The following is a 23,689-nucleotide window of genomic DNA, read 5'->3' on the forward strand; positions in this document are numbered from 1 at the left end:
CCCTCGTCAATATTCCAAAATAAATTTCGAGCTCTTTGTTGTCTGAGGTTAACCAAAGACACTTTGGAAGTAAACTCAGAAAGATCGCATTACATTAAAACGTACACAGTACAACAATGTTTGCAGAATTCAGTATAGATAAGTCCTTTGGGACTAATCTCTTGACTCTGTATGAGTTCTTTTAGCACTTTTAGAACATCTGAGTCAACATCATCGTCTGTTTTCCATATAAGCTTCAAAACCTTAGGCTTTTGCAGAAGCTGGGCAACTGCACACATCCACAACTGTAAAACGAGTGCCTCTGTGCTGACTGACATATTTCTAAACTAGTCTTACACTTTATTATTACATGATCGGAACCGGTGCTTGATGTACCTCGAAGTATGGCAACGACGTTTAGAAATACCACATAAACACGCATGGCTGATTCAGTGGACCAGAACCAGTGATGCGCAGACCGTATTAAACTTGTGGATGATCATTATTTGTTAAGAGACCCGTAACACAGCCGTCATTACTGAGACGGTACCAGGCTGACCTGCCGACCTCTCAGACAGGAGGCCCAGAGGAGGAGGGCTTCCTGAACACTATTAGGGAGAAATTTACATTGAGCTATTTCAGTTCTGTGAATATTAAGATTTTTAAAATAACGTTACTAAAGCAAAACGTTCACTCAAATAAGATATTCCTAAATGCAGCAAAGGAAAAGTTAATTAAGAGATCCTTATTAGTCCCACAACGAGGACATTTCACCCCATCTGTACAATGAAACACCACATACACACTAGTGAGCACACACACACTAGGGGGCAGTGAGCACACTTGCCCGGAGCGGTGGGCAGCCCAATCCGCAGCGCCCGGGGAGCAGTTGGGGGTTAGGTGTCTTGCTCAAGGACATCTCAGTCATGTGCTGTTGGCGCTGGGGATCGAACCTGCGACCTTCCGGTCACCAGGCCGGTTCCCTAACCTCCAGCCCACGACTGCCCCCTAGTGCATTGAGGAGAAGAATTATGAGAACATTCAAAGATATTTGGGCTGTAACTATTGCAGTCAATTGCAACATAGAGTACTGTGCAAAAATCGCTCTTCATTTGTTTAATTTCCAGTCAAAACTGCCATACAAGCATAAATTATTCATTTTTCACCATTAGGGAAAAAAGCCAATAACATAGCTTGTTGCTGTCCTAAAAAGAAACCACAAAAAAAATCCAAGCATCTCCATTCGTTCGTCAATTTTTACTTGTCTGCACCACTTGAACACTGCAGCTGTCCTTTACATGGTGTGAAAATTTTATGGCGAATAACAGAAACGCTCCAAAATGACTGTTATATTATAAATGTTATATTAACTTACATTGAAAGTTAAGAATGTTTTTGCCGTCTCCCGTAAATATTATTTTGGAGGCACATGTTTTACTTTGGACAGTGACAGTATACAGAAAATTACACAGAAGAAATAATGATATCAAGTTCTCCTTATTTCCTGTGTCCACATTGCCTTTTTCACAGCTTCTATTCTTTTCAGAAGCAGCTTGATCTTCTCCTCTCTCTCAAAGACGAAAGCTTTCGGTTCGGTTTATCTGACGGGGATGGTTTTTGGTGTCTGCCAGGTCTTCCAGGTGGTTGTTAGGAGGCTCGTTTTCTCTGCATCTTTTAATCATTTTTCAAATTCCAGTTTTGGAAACTCCTGTTTTTTTCTCCTATTTTCCATTGACTTTCTCCTTCCTTTTGCGAGGGGATTATCTTATTTCTAATATCAGACGTATCTCCTGAAAAATAAAAGACTTGTACTTAATGTTTGTTTTAACTGGAAATGTGATAAATAAAGGCTGTTCTCGGACTTTTGCCCAGTATTGCCCCTTTCAATATATTAAAAACATGATGTGAAATGGTTTAGTATTGGCCTGCATTTTACTTTTTTGGGGGGTGGGTGTGGCGTGGGGTCTAGCTTAGTCATCCCCCATCACATGATGCTACCAAGCTGGGAGGATGAAGGGTGAAGTTACTGGGCCGCTCAGCATGCTCAGAGGCCAATTCTGCTGTGTCAGAACAGAGGGAGGGCCATACTACCCACCCAGAGGGCAAGAACAATTATGCCTTCTCGGACTCCTGTGGAACTGCCAGGGATTGAAGTCAAAAAGCTTGTGTGATTGGTTAGAATCCTCATGCATACAATAAAACACTCAGTAATTGGTCAAAGGTTCATTTATATTGTGTGCACGTCTGTTATATTGGCTTTATGAAGGCCACAATAATGCATAAAGAACAATGTCTCATGCAGAGAGTTTTTCCTGCTACTGTCTCCTTCAGTGATGCTTATTAAAGGGGGTTCTGGAAAGCTGCATTGGGATAATGTCTTGTGTATAATGGAGAGTTTCCCAACATCAGTCCTGCACATGCTGATCTTCCTATGCTCTAATACATACAAATCAAACTGTGCATTAATTATCAACACTTTCTTGAGAACTTTTAAAATTCTAAACTATTCTAAGCTGGTGGGGGCTCCAGTTACAGTTGGGAAACGAGGGTATAATTTAATATACAATTAAAGCTTGGAGTCAAACACGCACATGCAGAATAACCCTCGGCGGCTGTAATGACCTTATAAAAAGGCCGTCGGTGCCCTGACGAAGCCCAGTGTGGAGCTAATGGACAGAAGAGCCCTCACACAGAGAAGAGATTGTAAACGCTGCAGGCTGATTCGGGGCCGATAACATCTCCCGCTGCTTGACTGGACAAAGCAGAGCTGGCTGAATCGCTGCCACCTTTACAAACCCCCATGACAGCCACTCATTCATGGGATTAGATTAGATAAGAGAGAGACACTGATAGGTCAATAGTGGGGTCATGGATGGGCAGAAAGGAAGAATCAGTCAATGAGGTAAATATCCGATATTGTGCATGTGTGAGATTATGAAAGAAATAGATGAGTAGGAGTGGATATTAGACATATTTAATGAGCTGACAAATGAAGAGCAAGAAGAAGGACTGTGGTTCAGTACTGCATGATGAATTCTGAGCATCTGTCCATCAGAAATGCAATGATTTCAATGCAATATCAAAAAATCTGAAAAATGAGTGTTTGAAACACACAAATTCACCGTATCACAAATTAAATCTCATTCAGTCCTTTATCCTTTACCGTCTTTCATGGAACCCATGTGTTTGATCAAAACTAGATTTCTGGGTGGAGCCTATCAGATTAAAGTGGGTGAGGAGGGGGAGGGGCTTATGCTATGTATGGTAGGCATTAAGAAAGTTAATATCCAAGCCAAACCACCCAAACAAAGTTTGTACAGTAGCCAACTTTTAGCGCAGTACTGTGCAAAATCAGAGACCACCCTTGACTAGGATATGTTTTTTGTCATAATGTCAAAAACAAATATATATATACACACACACACACACACACACACAGCAGGAATACCCCATAGAGAATTACACGCCTCTACAACTACATATAATATTGTTTCTTCAACATTTTTTGTGTCCACCCTTCACCTTTATTACAGCTTGCATTATTTTCAGGAGACTCAGTTTCAGCTTGTCAAAGAAATCTGCACACACACCTCCAAAGTTCAGTCTTAGACGTCTGTCGCATTCTCTGCTTCTCATGATTGTTCCGAGAACACCAGCAACTTCTTTGCTTGACTTGTCTGTGTCCTTTTCTCAGTAAGGGCTTCTTGACAGCTACACATCCTTTCAGACCAGTTGTCACCGACTCTGTTTCTGGAGAATCTACCTTCCTGAAGACTTCACTTCCATCCCTGATTGAACAAACATGATCCAGATCATCCACCTAATTAGTTGGATCAGGTTTGCTCGCTTTGGGCTGGAGCTGAATTCTGCAGCAAGGTCGATCTCCACTAGCAGAGTTGGTGACCACTGTTTCAGACCCATAGCCCTGAGTGGTCTTCTCACAGTGGAAGGGTGGACAGAAGCACCTGTGGATTGTTTCAGATCTGAAGCAAGAGCTTTTTCTCTTCATTGCAAATAAATCTGCACATGAACCGTGAGAATGTTTTACAAAGCAGAGGTGGAGCGGCGCCGAACTTCATGTTGAACACCGCATCATACCTCCCTAAACAGATTTGCACTTATTACGTTTTATTTTGGAGGAGAAAAAGTTCACCGGGTTTAATTCTTCCTACTCAGGTCATGTAAACATTAGGCAACTGCCCTGAACAGCTCAATAGCAAAGAACATCACAGCATCGCATTTCAACAGTACACTAAACGAATTACCAAGCTTCTGTTTCTCTCAAGAAAACTATCACTAGGACTACAAATGCAAGCAGTGAATAAATATTTGTCTTAGAGCAATTTTAATCACATATGTGAGTAAATATGTCCTACTGTACAGCCCATGTTTGCTCTCCAGTTCTGTTTAACTCCTTTTTGATTGGTTACTTCACAAAAAATGACACATGATGAGTGAAACTCCAGTTTTGGAAACTCTCTTATATCTAATCTCTTATATCTAATCTCCTAATTTCCACAGAATTATTCTATTTTGAACTGTTTGGAAACCAAAGCAGAAAATATGTGCATTGTTTATCATCCATCCTTATTTTGGACTAAATGATCCCTGATCATTCATTCACTGCTTTGACCTTCTCATTCAGCCTTTGATTCTGGATGATTATGAGAGATCTAGCCTCCTGTCACGACTGGCCCCTCCCATTCCTCCATATGCTTTTGTTTTGGTCTTGTCCATGTGATCTCTTTGTTTTGATTCTTCCCTGTCCTGCCCCCTTGTTTCTTGACTCCGCCTTTGATTGTTCTCACCTGTGTTATCCACCTGTGTATTCTTAACCCTCGTTTAAGCCCTGTGTTTTCCCGTTAGTTTGCTGGTCATTGTTTTGTGCTGTGGTGTTTAACGTCGTTCTTCCAGCCTCCGTTGTGTGTTTTTCCTGTTTTCCTTTTTGTTAAGTCTGTACCTCCATCAATCCGTGTTGGCTCTCTGTCCCTGGACCATTTTGACCCTGACTCTGGATTTGCCCATAATAAATCTCACTTCTCTCAGCTTGTGCTTCCACCTCACCATCGCTCCCACACGTTACACCGCGACAGAAATCAGATGTGAAACGGACAAAATGAAAATTTTATGCTGATAACTTAGATGACTATAAAAGTCAGTACTTTAGTATCGGACAATAGGATCTCAAATACTTGGAACTCTAAAATGTACAGCCATATTACTCACAGAGGTGAATACTGGGACGGAGCTGTGAACAGACGTTTAGTGCAGGATTAACTTAGCCTGTATCTGGAAAGTCATTCTCAAACATTTAAGGAATATAAATACACTAGTGCAGTGGATGTTGAAGTGGCCATATGTTATCCCCAACTGATAGGTAGCTGAGAGAGAGGGAAGGTGGGGGGGGGGTGGGAGTCCACAGGTGGAGCTACGTCTCTGGGGGTAATGTGGTAATGGCTGTAGATGATGTTGGATGCAGGGGCCCTGGTACGGATCCACTCACTCATTTGCTACAGTACAGAGGCTGCATTCCATCAGCCCAGCCAAACATACCCCTCCCTCCCTCCCTCCCTCCCTCCCTCTCTCTCTCTCTCTCTCTCTCTCTCCCTCCCTCTTTCCACTGCACTCCCTATGAGCTAGTCTTTGTCTGAGTTGGGTAGCCAGAGGTGGTCACATTTTTCAAATGCTGATACTTTTACTTGAGAACATTTTTGTGGAAAAAGGAATCTACTTCTTCCCCAGTTCCATTTCAGTCCTTCATATTTAGTCCTTAACTCCTTTTTCAGCTTTAATGTCATTCTATTCTGTTGATTCAGCTCCTGGACTCCTTTACTGTTTCTCACACCTCTCACTTTAGAGCTGCAGCACCGTACAGACCCCAAAAAGAGAAGAATGGGGTCTAACTTCAGTTCTTGTGCTGAGAGATGCTGGATGTACTAAGAATTATCACTGCACTTCTATAAATTACTCAGTTCCTGAGGGTTTTGGACCTGACGCTTTCTTATTCAAGCTGGTTTTTGATAGAGTTACACTTTACTTGAACCTTGCTACATAACATTGACATAAAAATGTCCTGGCAGTTATTACAATGTCAAAAAAGCACATTCATTTTATTTTATTGTTCTTCATCATTTGAGCACAGAAGCTGCCCTTTACATTGTCTTAATATCTCATGATGAATGGACCAAAAGAAGTGAATAAAATCTTCTTCTCCTGTAAATCTGCCAATATGGAGATACTTGGTTTTTTTTTTTGGAAAAGTGACAATAACAGTGTCAGGTTATAATTACCAGTTATTAGCATGACATATGTTTGATGGTATGACAGCTTATGTCGCATGCCAAGTGTACTCTAATCTGCTGTCATTGCATCAAACATTATGCCACCTAAAATGCCAATTACCGATAATGGTAACTTTTATATTACTGAATGCCAGCTCATGACAGCATAAATGATCTGCCATAAAATGTGACATGATTATTACATGTTTACATGTTACAGGTTAATATAAAGTAGTATCTATTGTAGCTACTTCTTTTTTTATTTTATGGTAGCTACTTCTACTGACTCTCTTATAGTCATAATAACACTTCTGCTTGAGCATCCTTCTAAAAGTGATGTTCTGGATGTTGGTGTGTTTGTTTAACCATCTCCAAGCCTCTCCTCCTCGAGGAAGCCCAGTATTATATGTAGTTATAAAGCAGCTCCTGGTTTGACCAATCAGTGCTCAGTAAATTGAGCTCATGATGTAATTGATGATATTAACGAGTCTCTGTGAAGGTGTCCAGGAAAAATATGGACCCAAGAAATTCTCGTTACTTGTTTTTCTGTTTATTTGAATTATGAATACGACTTTATTCTAATGTATATTGTGATAAACTCACTGCTGAGCTCAACTGTTTAAAAATTTGATTAGACGCCTAAAAAATGCTGCACTTTTGGGCAGAGGATTTCACTCAAATCCTCATTCTCCCATGTCAGACTGTGATGCCTCGGACTGAATCGGACTCAATGTGCCACAGTGCTTCTGGAGATCATATGACTCTCACATGACAATCACATGCGTCACTACCAGCGTTCACAGTCTCCTGATTATTAACCCAACACACCTGTGCATGATGACCTAATTAGTTAGTATATAAGCCCGGGCTTCAGCTAGATTCAGTGTGAAGTGTTGTTTCTCCCTGGGTACACCGAGCGGTCACTTTGTGATTCTGAATTCTGTTTTCTGACCGTATCTTTGTTATTTTGACTTCTCCCCCTTTTTGTATCTTCACCAGCTGGTTTTGTGTATTTGAACTTGGACCTTTTTGGGTTGTTTATTGACCACGATATTGTCTTCCCCTTGGATTTTGGTTGCCTGTGCTTTTTGGTACTGGACCCTTGCCTGTTTTTGACCCTGATACTCGTTCTCCTGTATTAAAGCTCGTTTGTCTTCTTATCCACATTCATCTGACTCCTGTGCCCATCCTATCACAGAATTTTGGATGCACCCCTCATTCATTCTGCCCTGGAGCAGCATATTTTTTGGTAAAAATAATACAGGCCAGTTGTATTATTATATTAATTGTTATTATATTACTGTATGAATCTCTACAAAAATGCATGTGAATATCTGCACATAACACTGAAGGGGCAATCGGCCAGTCCTTAAGAGAAACAGACAAAGGCTAATCGGGCATCTGGCAAAGGCTTAGCTGATTCCAGGCATGATAAAGCCACTAAATGATGTTGAAAGTTTTTTTTTTTCCATTAAATCTCTATAATTAGAGTATAAAATGAGCTTGAACTCGACGTATCTCACTGCAATGCATCCTTTGTGCTGCTTAATTAGCACTGCACCTGAATTCTTCTGCTTTCCCTGATTTTACTCTCATCTTTTCTCTGGAAATCACGCAGATCCACATGCTAGTCACCTCTACAAATGCATTTCCCTGCTTGTTTCTACTGGTTTGGTGCTGGTTTAGCTGGTCACCCAGCATGGTCATCAGCATCCCAGCATCCAAAATACAACATGTGCTGTTTTTTTCTGGTGGCCAGAATAAAGAGTTATAAATAAAGAGCCCACGAACTTCAGATCAGCCAAAATCAAGAAAAGCAGGTTGGAAAGGAAGATTCAACTATTCAGAGCCAGCCTGGACCAACTGACCCTGCCACAAGGGCAGATCACCCATAAAACCACGTGTCATGAATCCATGTTTCCAAGCCCTATTGACAACAGTGGCCGTACGGCTGGTGGAAGCTGAAAGCGCTTAACAGAAAGCTGAGGGTATTATGGGAAGTGTGGTGTCTGTAGTAAATTCAGGCCGTCATAATTTGTGTGTTTTGTATTTTGGCCCAGCAAACAAGGTTGAAACGAGAAACCTTTTTGCTTATGTATTGACTTTTCTCCGTGACTGTAGTGGGGCAGGACAACATTTTACGAAAGCACGTGGCCCAGTTAATTGGGCACGGTGATGCTCCTGCATCTCTCCCAGCTTTATACCAGCACTAAAATCCAGAGATAAGAAGTCACTCTGCACTTTCACAGCCACTAAAATGGACAGAGAGGGAGAGAGAGGAAGAGGGAGCAGCATATGTGCATCCCACTGCTACCTCATAATTTATCTGTGGGTGTAAAAGAGGGTAACTAAGTGACCGGCTTTGATTTAAACTGCTTTTAAAGTTCCCCCTGTTTCTCTGCAGGGGTATAGAGTGGCAGGTTGCTGGTGTTTCTCAGACTGATGCACTGAAGTCTGTACTCACTCCAGAGGAATCCATGAGCTGCTTATTTTGCGCTCATTGCCTCAGCTCTCGCTTATCTGGGTTTATGATCTGAAAGACTCTGAGACACTTAGTGATGCTGAGTAGCACCACAGATTACATGTGACTTTACACAGCCTGATAACACACAGTGACCAGATTATTTAACAAATCCTACATGAAAGATATGCAGACAATATAAAATATATTAATATAGTAAATATATTATCCCACTTCTGTCGTGGGCTGGAGGTTAGGGATCCAGCCTCGTGACCGGAAGGTCGCCGGTTCGATCCCCAGAGCCGACAGCACATGACTGAGGTGTCCTTGAGCAAGACGCCTAACCCCCAACTGCTCCCCGGGCGCTGCGGATTGGGCTGCCCACCGCTCCGGGCAAGTGTGCTCACTGCCCCCTAGTGTGTGTGTGTGCTCACTAGAGTGTATGTGGTGTTTCACTTCACGGATGGGTTAAATGTGGAGGTGAGATTTCCCCGTTGTGGGACTAATAAGGGTCACTTAATCTTAATTTCTTACAGAGGAATTCCACCAACATTTAAATATTTCTAAATAACTGGTTAAGATGTGAACAAAGTCATGCAGAGTGGTTTGATGTGGAATGCTTCTTTCTAGAGCAATCGTTCACAGTGGTGGTGATAGGAACCAGACGTCTGAAGAGTTTAACCCCTTACATGGCCAGGGCCCACCGGCAGGCCCCAAGGTTTAATGATAAGACTCTATGACAGAAACGAGGGACTGAAAAAAATGCGGGTCAGAACAATTCCTGCTTGGGGGCCTGCTCTGAGATAGTGTACGCGAAACAGTGTCTTTCAGTCAAGCAGAAGTGAAACTAGTAGAAGATGTATCAAAAAGACATATACAAGCACGAATCGCCCAGTCGGGCCGGACAATCTGGATTTGGAACAGAGTTGACATCTCGAAAACTGTGAGATGAATTACGCAGCAAAAATCTGAAGAAGAAGAATATTTGTAATACGCAACCATAATAACACATAAAAAACTCTGGTGCAGATTTGCTGGTCATTCTGGCCACTGAATAAAATGCTATATTTGCCTTTGTAGACGTCGTAACCCCTGGATCACCACCACTGTAAAGAAATCCAAGCCAGTCAGTTTCTTTACCAACATTTTTCATCAAACCGCTCTGAATGACACTACTTGCATCTCAACGAAGACATTCTGCTAAAATGTTCAAAGAATCACTGGAATTCTCCTCTTTGGCTCGTAGAGTCCAAAATTTCTCCTTTAAACAGTATTCCCAAAAAAAAGGAAATTATAATCAATAGAGAACTACAGTTTATCAAATAACCAAGCTGACCAAACTCTGAAGCGCACAAACATCAAATCAATCCGATCTCTTAACTCCGGGGCTTCAGAGCGGCTTCTGAGGTAGTCGGTCAACTTCCAGAGGATGGTGGATTCTTACCAACTGAACCTGCGAGGTTTTGGCCTGTGTTATCATTCTTCAGTCACCTCACTCAACTGCTCAATTATCAGTTATTCAAGTATCACAAACTTACATAAAATCTATTAAAACAGATCATGCTCTATTATTCAGATTATTCACTGTTAGAAATGAAGGTTCTGTGCAGGAACATTTTTCATTCATCGAGGTACAAACAGTGTAAATGTTCCCTCAAAGGTTCTACAGCGGGTTTAAGGTCTGATTGTAGACCTTCAATCAGTTCCTCCAGGTGAAAAGTTGGTATTTGTTCCTTTTCATAACCGAATGTTTTAAAACAGAGCAGTAGAATAAAAGCCTGGAGGCGAGGCGAGGCGGGGCGTGTGGAGTCAGTCCAGCTTAGAACAGATCATTCCAGTGGATTATGATTCAGTTATGTTCCCTGATCTAAAGGCACTGAGATGAACCCTGGAGGGGACCACCCCAGTGACAGGAGGGGTCCTGCCCCCGGGACAGTTTAGTACCTTTATTTCTGAGAGTGAACTTCAACAGAGAAGATGTGAATGTGCTTGATAAATCTGACATTAGTGAAGTAAAACTGATTTTTGTTACTGTTTACGCTGAAATGCAGTTTGAACAGTCGGACAGTAGGAGTGAAATCTTAAAACGACTGTGCGGTTTGCTCACAGGTCAGACTTTGCCTTCTTCCATTCAATAGATAAATAAAAAGAGTAGCAGGAAGTCACAGGTAACTTAACAGAGAAAGTTCCGGTTAACTGTAATTTAAAATTAGATTTAAAAACAGCTTTTTCTTCTACAGTTCCACACCTCATGCTCTTATTTGTTGCTCTGTTCAGCCACACAGCTTGTGATAAAATGAGAACTGGAGAAAGTTTTTTATTATTAAATATGACACCGTCCTCTTACATTTACATTTACAGCGTTTAGCAGACGCTCTGATCCAGAGCGACTTACAGGAAGAGCTTCGTCTGTCTAGAGAAAGTCTCTCTGCTGGTTACCAGTGGGTTAGAGAGAGAGACGGTCCTGAGCTCAGATACGGCTAGAAACACAGTCACTGTAGATACAGAGAGAGAAGGAGCAGAGCTGAACACAGAACTCTGTACCATACAACACAATACAGTAAACTACACTACACTACACTACAGTACAATACAATACACTACACTACAGTACAGTAAACTACACTACACTACAGTACAGTAAACTACAATACACTACACTACAATACAGTAAACTACAATACAGTAAAATACAACATATAAGCGCAGCTTATGATCTACACCTTCTACCTCGTACTCAAGCTGCTGTTATTTGCACCCCTTTATTGGCACCTTCTATTTATTGTTTATGTTACTTTGGGAGTTTAACTGGACCGTGAGTACAATGTTTCGTTCCGCCTCATGTACCACATGTGATGCGAATGACAATAAAGCCTTATCTTATCTTATAATTCAATGCTCTTCATACATTATATACCGATTAATATAAATAAAGCTCCTTTTAGCATTTCTCACTGCCCACCTGCTCGTATCTACACTTCACTGGGTTCTCCTCGACTGCTTTCCTTCCTTCTCAGCACCCTCCTGTTTCTGCTTCTTGCCACCGCTGCCCATCTTCATATTCATTTGCGTCGTGTATGAACACCGCTATGTTGGCAAAAAAAGCCCTAAAACTAACACATTGTGCAGGAAACTGCCTGCTGCGTCAACCAACACCGCGTTCACACTCACTGACAAATCTGAACTGGTCAATTTCTTCTCTGTGAGACTTACTAACTGACCAATTATAATCCATAAACAGGGGGTTTGTTTTTGAGTTCTTATGTTTGTATGAATGGGTTTAGAACTGTCACAAGCTTAGAAAAGCCCACCTAGAATCTCCCGCCCCTCCTCCATCTACCCACTCACTTTAATGCTGCATTAAAAGAGATTTTTAATTTAAAAATACTGCATAATTGACTTGCTCAGATGGAAACAAAGTAACTCGGAATGGTTTGATGTGAAATTGCTCTTTGTAGAGAAACCTAGATTTCTTTACAGTGGTGGTGATAGGAACCAGGGGTCACATTTACATCTACAACACAAGTATAGACAGTTTACTGACCACCAGTGAACCTTCACGCATCTTCAGAGTTTTATATGTAATGCCGATGATGCAGGAATAGAGATAACCCTGAAAAATAAGTTTACTTTGGGGGCGATTTTACCTTAAAACACCCTGCATGTACCTTTCCACTATGGATGTATTTTAAAAACCCTCTCAAAAATGATGTCCCAGACATCAGGCAGTGTATCCAGAACCCCTTCATGTAATAAAACTCTGTGAGGGAGCTTTTCAAGCATTAAGCTCTCCAGACGTCTGGTTCCTATCACCACCACTGTGAACAATTCTGACTCAGTACGTTTCTCTAGAACAGAGCATTCCACACCAAACCACTCAGAATGACTCCGATTTATATTTACCCACTTAATTATGCAGAAATTTTGAAAAATCAGTGGAATTTCCCCCCTAAGTAAACAGGAGGATAGTGTGCACCACCGCTCAGAGCAAAGCGTGCAGTCTGTCAGTGGTTTTGGAGGCCGTAACCGCGTTACTGTAGCCCACCCGTTATGGCAAAGCTACAAAGGTCAGATGCTTTACATTAGAGCTACCGCACACATCATCGTCCACTGTAGTCCATCTGTTTCTCTGATACTCTGTTACCCTGTTCTTCAGTGGTCAGGACCCCCCATGGACCCTCACAGAGCAGGTACTGTTTGGGTGGTGGGTCATTCTCAGCACTGCAGTAACACTGACGTGGTGGTGGTGTGTTAGTGTGTGTTGTGCTGGTGCGAGTGGATCAGACACAGCAGTGCTGCTGGAGTTTTTAAACACCTCAGTATCGCTGCTGGACTGGAATAGTCCACCAACCAAAAATATCCAGCCAGCAGCGTCCTGCGGGCAGCGTCCTGTGGCCACTGATGAAGGACTAGAGGATGACCAACACAAACTGTGCAGCAGCAGATGAGCTGTCGTCTCTGACTTTACATCTACAAGGTGGACCGACGAGGTAGGAGAGTCTAATAGAGTGGACAGTGAGTGGACACAGTGTTTAAAAACTCCAGCAGTACTGCTGTGTCTGATCCACTCGCACCAGGACAACTCACACTAACACACCACCACCACATCAGTGTTACTGCAGTGCTGAGAACGACCCACCACCCAAACAGTACCTGCTCTGTGTATTATGATTATGATGTGTATAAAGATCAACAGTGGAAACAACCTAACACGGGGCACACACTAACACAGACTCTTTACGTTGTTAAAGAAGGTCAAGCAGTGTGAGCTTCTGACCACATCACGGTCCTAGCCACGGTCTCCTGTGAAATTCAGAGCGATTGGTCAGCGTTTGAACGAGATCTGAGTGTTTTCAGGGCATGTTTTGTCTTTGCTTACTGAGCTGTTTGTGTAAAATCACAAAATCCAACCTCATATTACTGTAATCAACATCAACGCAGCTCCGTTGATGATGAGCAGGTGATCTGCTCACAGCAGGTGTTAGTCAGGCTCAAGTACAGCCTCCGCGCTGCGGAGACGGCGTCAGAGCTTAGACGCCTTTAGTAAACAAAGAGAAATAGTGGGTTTGGTCTTTTTCACCCAGATTTAAAATGAAGGAGAGAAACATCTGAAAACAGATTTTCTTTCTGATGTTTTGAGTAAATATATTAATGAACGTGACATTAGCAGCTAGTAAAGCTGCAGTTATTCAGACGCAATGTTCATATTTCACTGGTGTGTTTATTTGCCGTCCTTCACTGAAACAATCTGTCAGTATTTGACACACAGACTCAAGTCAGTGTTCATATATACTGTGACGTGTATCTGTCAGCTGATCTGTCTGTCTGTCTGTCTGTCTGTCTGTCTGTCTTATAGAGAAAGTACATTTATGCAGTTTGGTTGAAAAATCTGTTTGTTTCTTACAGCATTGAATCATATTAAATTAGCTTTGCTTGGACTGACTGATCAGACTTTTCTAGCAGGTGTTAAACTGACCCTCTGTCTGTTACAGTGAACCCACCCATGGGCTGAACTGGAACACTGCGCTTCGGTCATTTTGGGTGGAATTGTACATGAACAGTAGGAGCCGGAAAGAAAGTTCAAGTGTCTGTTTGAGGCAGAGTTTATGCTGCTTGTATAAAAATATGATTAATCCAGATTAAATATTTATTAAATGATTCAACAAAACCACAATGTGTCAGGTTCAGTCCGCTGCCCCTACAGCTGTATGAGGAGCGTGAAGTGTGCGAGGGTTCACACTATAAGCCCACACTCTGAAAAAAACAGAGACAATGGCTCCACCCTGCTGAAAAAGGAAAACCATTAAAACCTTACGATTTTGCATTTTAATGGGAATTGCCTTAATTGTGTCCAACAGAGACCCATAGTTTCCTATGGAATACCGTTAGTTCCCATTAGGTGACCATTAAATGCACTAAGAAGCAGCCACTGGTCACCTGTTACACCATTAGGATCCTTTACACTGTGATATCAACCCATCAAAAAAGCCAAAACACATTACAAAACCATCAGGAACCAACACTTAATGGTTTGGGTTTTTCCAGCCGGGTATTAAGAACAAAGAACACATGTTGAAAGGTCCTTTGCATATAGTGGAATGGTTCTTCAAACTGATGGAAAAAGTATTGTACATGACTCTATACAGGACCATATCGAAAAGGGTTCTATGTGGCACCAAAAGGGTTCATCTATTTTCATGATGTTAAGCCATTTTCAAAAACGGTAAATATAGAACCATTTGCACTTGCAACACACTCTTCATCAATCTGAAGAACCATTTAAGCACGCACAGAACCATTTAAGCATGAAAGGGTTCTGTGGTTCCAAATAGAACTATTCCCTTAATTCCCTTTATTAAATATGTCTATTTTTACAGGGTCAAGCTGGGAGTAGAAGAACCCTTTTCGGTGCAAACACTGTGCATATGCAAATGGTTCTTTAAGTGTTCATGATTCTATACAGAACCACTGGCTTTACTAAAGAACCTTTGAAAAAACATCTGTTTAAAGATTGCACGTGTAGGGTTTTTATTAATTAGTCAAAAAGCTCAAACTAATGGTGACTGCTTATCAGCCTTTATTGTATATTTTTGGCATAAACACGACATTTCTTTACTGTTTCTGCCTAGAAACTGCCACCATGCTGCACGCGGCAAGCGGCAAAAACAGACTCGAAAAGTATTTCGAGCTTCACGTGTGCGTTACGGCCGTGGTGCCGCATGACGGGCGCACCCAGTGTGAAATTGATCAATATAGGTGCTTGTTGCGTGCGACACAGTGTCAGTCGGCACGGTTACCGCGTCTGCTGTGAAACGGGCACAGTATCCAAACGTGCCGGAGCAGAGCGAAGCGCAGTTCCCCTGGACTGACTGCGTAACGCGCATTCCATTAGAACCTTAACTGTGCAAGTTTACCACAATTGCGTCCAGATGGAGCTCATCACGCCTTCACATGCCTTCCTCTATCAGCACTAATATGGATAAGAGCAGTAGTGACGTGAGCGGGGGGAACACGGTTCTTCAGCAAAGACAATAGTTCTATATAGAACCATGAACACTCAAAGAACCCTTTTATAGGCACACTGTTTTCAATTTGTGCCAAAAATGGTTCTTCCATTGCTGTAAGCTTGTCATCATAACAATAAAAGAACATTTTTGGTTCTACTTAGAACCCTTTTCAAAAAGGTTCTGTATGGAACCACATCCAGCACATTCTCCATCTATCTGAAGAACCATTTCACTATGCAAAGAACCCATTTAGAATGAAAATGGTTCTTTGGATGTTCCTTGTTCTACATAGCCTACATAGAAACAATTAAGCGTTTCTGTTGGTTCCTGATGTTTTTTAATGTGTTTTGGCTTTTTAATGGGTTACTATCACAATGTGAAGGATCCTAATGGTTTAACAGGTGACCAGTGACTGATTCTAAATGCATCGGATGGTTTCCTAATGGGATCTAAAGGTGTTCTATTGTAAACTACTGGTCTGTATTAGAAAACATTAAGCCAATTCCCATTCCCAGGTTTTGATCTGAAAGGTCTCTACTGGCCGTTTTTCAGCAGGGTGAAAAAGGCTTTTCCGCCAGCAGCCCCCCAGGGTGATGATAGCATCTCGGGTAAACAGCCTGTGATGATTAACAACAACAACTAAAAAAAAAAAGCCAGTGCAGAAACGTGGAGCCCGAAGGGCTGCGGTATTAATAGAGGGGCCTACGCAGATCTCACTGATAAGAGGTTTATTTAAACTATTAATGACTTTGTTTAGGCCCCTTTCTGCCCACACAGTGTGTAAAGGTGATGCACAATGAATCAACTGGGACAGAACGAGGAGGTCAGTCAGACAGTTTTAAGTCCCCAAACCCCTACAGACCCCTTCTGCCAGATAAACACACTTTAGCTCATGTGGCTTGGCTTATCACTTATTGTTATTTCCTAGATTAAGCAGTTGTTGTAACTTGCTTTGCTTTTAGAAATATGTGTGTGTGTGTGTGTGTGTGTGTGTGTGTGTGTGTTCCCTCTAGTGGTGAAAGCATCTCATTTTTATTTGCTTTCTCTTACAGGGAGAGGCAAAGGGAGTTTATTCATTTAGCACATTGTCATATTTCAATGAACTAAACAAAGCATTAAAGTTAAAACTAGAAAACGTTCATTTCCTGAAAGAAATCAACGGTTGCACATCTTAAATGGTTCCCACTTTCTGATAGGTTGTTGCAAGATCTGGTGGTTGCTATGGTATCACAGGTGCTTGCGATGTGGTTGCCATGGTGTTGCTAAGTTGGTGGTCGCTTTGGTTGCCCAAAGCCACCTTAAATTTCCTGCTACCTTAACTTCACTACTACCGTAAATCATTGCTGCCTTAAATCCACTTTCACCCGAAATACACTGCTACCTGAAATCTCCTTCTACCTTAAAAGTGTGTGTGTATGTGTGTGTGTGTAGTGTTGCAATGCGTAACCACAAGACCAAAAAAAAAAAAGATATAAATATATATATTGCTACTGTCAGAACAAAACCTCGTATCTCCTTTTTTGGCTTTTTTCAGTTTTTGTCATAATTTGAAAATGCCTGTTGATCTTTACATTGTGTGTAAATTTCATAATGAATGCATCAAAAGAAACGGCCCAAAATGACTTGGCAAAACGTCTGGTTCCATTGACTTACATTAAAAGTAAAGTAGGTTTTTTCCTTCTCCTGTAAAGCTACTATTTTGGAGATATGAGGTTTTCTTCCAACAACAGCGAAATATACTGAATATAATGAATGTAGAGGTAAAAGGAATATTCTGCATTACAGAAATGTCTTAAGCCTTTAATCACCATCACAACTTCAGTTAGAACTGAATCGGGACAGTAGCTATTACAGAACAACAGTTGTTAAGAAAACAGGAATTTATCTTATCTGAACTCCAGATAAGAAAACAGGGGCTATAACAGAGTTAAGACACCTCTGGGTTTGTCTTAAAGTTAGGACAGTATTTAGGAGATTTGGATTTAGTCTAGTTAGGATGTTTCTGTAATACTGCTTTCCTATCTGGGTGTGAATGGATATGATTATGAACTGAAGAACTGCTGTTCTTTAGTGGCTTGTGTCCTAAATTCAGTTCTAACTGAAGTTGTGATTGTAACTACACAGATAAGATCTTTTTTCAGAAATAAGAAGTTTATGTAATACAGCACAAGGAAGGTTTCAACCCATTTGAAAATGTCATTAATGGGATAAAAAGCTCAAAAGCTATTGCCACCTAACCACAAAATACAATAACTACTTATAAATCAACAAAGAATAAATCACTAAACAATCGTCTGTATACAGACATATTTATAACCCATTTATATAGGATGACGGCTTTAACGAGGCTGATGTTGGTACCATTGGCACTATTTAAGGTGTAACAGGAAATTTGAATAAGGAGTTGGTGAATATCAGCTTTACAGTCTAAACTCACTGTGCACTTCAGTAGGTATAAGGTACCTTCCTTAATCTACACTTACGGTCCACTTGATCAGCTCCACTTATTATATAGCTGCACTTTGTAGTTCCACAACTACAGACTGTAGTCCATCTGTTTCTCTGATACTTTCTTAGCCTGTTCTTCAATGGCCAGGACCCCCATGGACCCCCACAGAGCAGGTACTACAACCCCAGATTCCAGTGAAGTTGGGTGGTGGTGTGCTAGTGTGTGTTGTGCTGGTCTGAGTGGATCAGACAAAGCAGTGCTGCTGGACTTTTTAAATACCTCAGTGTCGCTGCTGGACTAAGAACCAAAAATAACCAGCCAACAGTGTCCTGCGGGCAGCCTTCTGTGACCACTGATGAAAGACTAGAGGATGACCAGCACAAACTGTGCAGCAGCAGATGAGCTGTCATCTCTGACTTTACATCTACAAGGTGGACCGACAAGGTAGGAGTGTCTAATAGAGTGGACAGTGAGTGGACACAGTGTTTAAAACTCTAGCAGCACTGCTGTCTGATCCACTTGTACCAGGACAACACACTTTAACACACCACTGCCACGTCAGTGTCAATGCAGTGCTGAGAATGACCCCCTACTCAAATAATGCCTGTCAGGGTTCTGACCACTGAAGAACAGGCTAACAAAGTATGCAGAGAAACAGATGGACTACAGTCCGTCACTGTAGCCCTACAATGTGCTCCTGTGTGGTCAGTGGGGCTTATAAAAAGGACAGTGAGTGTAGATACAAGGTAGGTTTACCTAATAAAGTGCTCAGTGAGTATGATTCAGAGTATTGAATGGAAATGGCGCCCTCTAGTGTTGGCTTGTGAGAGTAAACAAACAGTTTTCTCTGCCTAAACAAGCAGCTCACTCTTCTGTGTCTGTGTGGAATGTGTGCGGCGCAGATTGATGCTGTAGGCTGCCGAACCTTGGCACGGTGTGAATGAATCACAGCAATGTTGGGACACCTGGCGCTGCACAAACAGGCCATTGTGTGTTAGAACCACATCAAACATTCCTGCACGCTCATGTTTATTTTAATACACGAAGGGGCGCAGATGAGACCCAGCTTTTGGACTAAATTACATCTCCACCGAGTGACACTGACGGAACGGCCCAGTCTGTGTGTGGAGACCAGGCCGCACTGAGAGGAGTGTAGATGATCCCCACAAACAGATTTTATTGTGCATGTTCTAGAACTGCTGGGAATTAGACGAACAACAGGGCCGAGGTGTTTTACGGAATCACTGATTTCAGTAGATACGTGTATTAAAATGTTTGTTTTTTTTTAATGTTATGCAAGAAATGATTCTATAAGATGTGTCCAGAGTGATAAACAGAACTGTAGATGATTTTAACATAATGTTGTGAGTGAGAGTGACACTGAACATAACACCCAGGAACGTCTCATCTTTGAAAAGCATGATGAAAATCTCAAGGCAGAAATCCTGATGAGAAAATACAACAGACAAGATAAGGGATTATATTTATTGTGACTATTTTAAATGAATAATACTCATTATTACTGCTATTATTATTATTAATATTAATTTTATTATTTGTTATTATTATATTATATTATTTATTTATTTATTTATTTATTCATTTTAACTTTTTGATCTTCCAAAAAAAAAAAAAAAACACCATTACTTAATTAATGTCCACATCTGCCAAAAAATTGAATTGGTTAACTGAGTTTTTTTGAGCTAAAACTGAGTTTTTAATCATGAAAGCTGGGTCACACGTGGCTACTGGTTTTTTTTGTTTGTTTTTGTTTTTTTTGTTGTTTTTTTTTTTTTTTTTTTTTTTTTTAAACAGAAGGAAATTGGTCAAAATGCTCCAAAATCACCTGGAATCTCACTACATTACATATGTGCATTAAAGTTATAAAAGCCCTTTAGTAATGAGATGGAAAATTTACCATATATTCGTTTTGTGTGGGCACATGGTCTCGTCTTGTTTGTCCTACTGTAAATACATTGATGATTAATAATATTTTTTTTTTTACTAAAATCCAAACGTGACTGTAAATAAAAGCATGACAACAACATGTCATTAAAATTTAAAGTGGATATTTTTAGATGTAACTGTTCAAAATGTCACCACTTCAGACCAATCACAACACATTTGATGCCACCTTGTCTTTGTTATACTAAATTGTAAAGTTGCTGGGTATGAATGGCTTAATATGGCGAGTAATTCATATTAATACTGACTGAAGATCCAGCCGGCTTCTGTCAGTCATCACAGAGTGAAGAGGCTGATGAGCCGGACATAAACAACATCAGTGTCTACACGGCCTCATGGACATCTTCACTGGGGATTCACTTTCAGACCCACATTCATCACTCCAGCACACACACACACACACACACACACACACACACACACACACACACACACACACACACATATATTCATCCACACATCCCTACACACACACACACACACATATTCATCCACACATCCCTACACACACACACACACACTCATCCACACATCCCTACACACACACACATTCTTGCCCTCAACCCAATACACACACCCCCACACACTCATATATCCACACAACCCTGCATAGAGACATTCACACACACACCAACTCCACCAGTTACCAGAATGAACATTTTTCATCTAACGTTAAAGTGTAAACCTCTTCATCTCACTCGTGGTCAACTTGAAATACGAACTGACCTTTGTGTATAATCCCCAATCATATTAAACAAATCATCCTGTATCCTTTAAAAGGCTAAATTCCCGTTTTCTTCTGATCGTTAATTAAAGTGTAGTGACTACTGCTCACCTCTAAAACATCTTCTGATTGACACATCTTTCATGTTAGAGGTCAGCAAAAGTCACTACACTTTGATTAAAGATCAGAAGATATATATTTCGTTCATCAAGGCACAGACAATGTAAATGTTCTCTCACTTGTGGACCTTAAATCAGTTCCTCCAGGTGAAAAGTTGGTATTTGTTCCTTTTCATAACCGAATGTTTTAAAACAGAGCAGTAGAGTAAAAGCCTGGAGGCGAGGCGGGGCAGGGCGAGGCGGGGTGTGTGGAGTCAGTCCAGCTTAGAACAGATCATCTCAGTGGATTATGGTTCAGTTATGTTGACTAAAGGCACTGAGATGGAGCCTTGAGGGTCCCACCCTAGCGACAAAAGGGGTCAGGCTCCAGTGACAGTGTGGTACCTTTATTTCTGAGAGTGTATTTATGTTTATTTGTATTTATTCTAATTATGTATGGTAATCTTTTCACCAGGGGCCCCAAAATGCAGGTGACTGCATACAATAATTACATAAGGGATAGTGGTGATAATGATAATACAAATAAGACAATAAAAAGTATAGTGTGCTGTTCACAACATGCTCTGGAGAACGACAGTTACAGGTTCCTTCAGGAACATTAAGAAGAAAACGCCTTTTTTTTTTAGTACAGAGCAGGAATCCAGAGGTCAGACCCACACCTGGTCCCAATGTTCGGACGCCCCTAAGAACCTTCATGACCTGGATAAGGGTTGGAGCTGAACTCAGCAGGGTGGTAGATCTCCAGGCGCAGGGTTAAGTTTACATGAGATTTGCTTTATGTTATTCTTGTTTATAGCTCATTTACCTTCAGGGTGATCCGGACAGGCTCTCACGCTCTCACGGAACCTGACACTGCGCTCGTCCACATGAGGGCAGTGTTAGCCTGTGAGTGGCGGCAGGCTGAACTCCACATGGCAGCAGAAGCCGAGCGAGCTGAGCCTCCACAGCTATAAAATAAGAATAGAGTCCGAATGAAAAATGCATAATGTGTATGGAGTTGTGTGTCAGTTACTGTGCAGTTCAATAAATAAATTCATTATTTAGCGCACAAGTCATCAATTAAACATGGCAAGGGTTTGGCCTAGAAGAGAATCGCGTGGCTCGGTCTGCTAAAACTAGCCAAACATAAAAAAAAAACCCTCAAAATAAAACACTGGCACACACACGACCCCCGTTCTCGCTCTCACACACTCATATCCGCCTCTGATGTCACTCACACGTACACAAAAGTCCTGGAAAAGGCCGTGTTAGGAGCGCTGGAAAGGGTAGAAGCTCTGTAGCGGCTCTTTAGCGGCCGAAGCCAACTGATTCATTCAGGCCTGTGTGGAATTATGCTGGCAAATCTCAAACGAACAAACCAAACCAAGAGAGAGTTCTGCTCTCGGGGGTGGGCGAGTTAGCCAAATTGAGTAATTTTCTGGCACCGTTTGACCACTGTATGACAAGAATTTCATTTGAATATTTCCCTATGCAAATGTGTATACATAAACTTAATATTTCATCAGGTTGGTACAGTGGAGTCCCAGCAGCTGCTTTTTGAATAAAGCCGAGCCGGAGGACACTCCAAATTGGAGTAAGTGTCAGATGACCTTTGTCTTAGTGAACGGAGGGAACATATCCGCCGTGGCAAAATCCAGGCCCGCCGCGTTAGCAAGTCAAATGAACCCGCGGCGCATATGCTAATGACACGTTTGATTTGCTCATGTCCTGCTCTCAGTATGTAAATGCTCATGTTTGATAAGAGTCACGGCGAGAAACGGGCCATGTGCAGCTGTGTGGAAGCTGCGGGACTAGCAGAGTGGAGCTCTCTCGCCTCGCTCGCTCTGCCCTGAGGCTTTGGGCTGCCTCCCAAAAGCAGGGCCTGACAACAGAGCAAATGCAGAAGAGTCTTACGCACAGCTGTTTCTGACAAACAGCTGCTCTGCTATAAGACACAGAAGGTAATGTCTTTTGTTCCTACGCAAAGATGTATGATGGAGACGGTTTTAGTATTATTATCACTATTATTTCTACTGCCGTCACTGTCAAGGTCCATCGGATGTGAAAATGATCAGCTGATTGGAAAAATCCTCACTCCTCAACACAACCTAACAACTAGGGCTGTTTCTGAATGTTTGGAGGCCCTACACAGGATCCGACTGGGGGGGGGGGTCTCCCACTGGTCCCTATCATTTACATTTACGCCATTTGGCAGACACTCTTATCCAGTAGTGTTAGGAATCTTGCCCAAAACTCTTATTGGAATAGTGTCCAGGCAGGAACTTGAACCCCAGTCTACCCACTATTCTAAAGTGGTTGGTATAGTGTAGTGGTTAGTAATAGTGTAGGGGTACAATGTGGTTGGTTAGTGTAGTGGTTAACATCTCTGCCTTCCAGGCTGTAGACTGGGGTTCAATCCCCACCTGGGCAAACACCCTGCACTATACCTATAAGAGTCCTTGGGCAAGACTCCTAACACCGCCTTCGCCTTCCTGTGTAAAATGGTCAAATTAAGTCGCTCTGGATAAGAGCGTCAGCCAAATGCTGTAAATGTAAAGTATTAAATCATTACAGTTTCATTAATTCAACAATATAAGTTACGTAACTGTTCTAATGTTTGGATTTACAGTTCAAACATTTGGGATCACTGATCACTGGATCACAATGAAAGGGCCCATAGCCTGGAAAACGCTACAAAGTTTTATTGTATGGAGTCTGTGGACTG

General features: G+C 41.6%; 1 protein-coding gene across 2 annotated transcripts in view; it reads right to left on the minus strand.

The window, feature by feature from the left end:
- tcp11l1 (t-complex 11, testis-specific-like 1) overlaps positions 1-23,689 on the minus strand; it is a 350,112-nt gene that overhangs the window by 89,046 nt on the left and 237,377 nt on the right. For both annotated transcript variants that reach the window (XM_037540451.1, XM_037540452.1), the window contains exon 4: positions 21,791-21,932. The gene's annotated coding sequence lies outside the window, so the exon portion shown is untranslated. The remainder of the gene's footprint in view (positions 1-21,790; positions 21,933-23,689) is intronic.

This window comes from Pygocentrus nattereri, chromosome 8, assembly GCF_015220715.1.
Source record: "Pygocentrus nattereri isolate fPygNat1 chromosome 8, fPygNat1.pri, whole genome shotgun sequence".
In the NCBI taxonomy this organism is placed as follows: domain Eukaryota; kingdom Metazoa; phylum Chordata; class Actinopteri; order Characiformes; family Serrasalmidae; genus Pygocentrus; species Pygocentrus nattereri.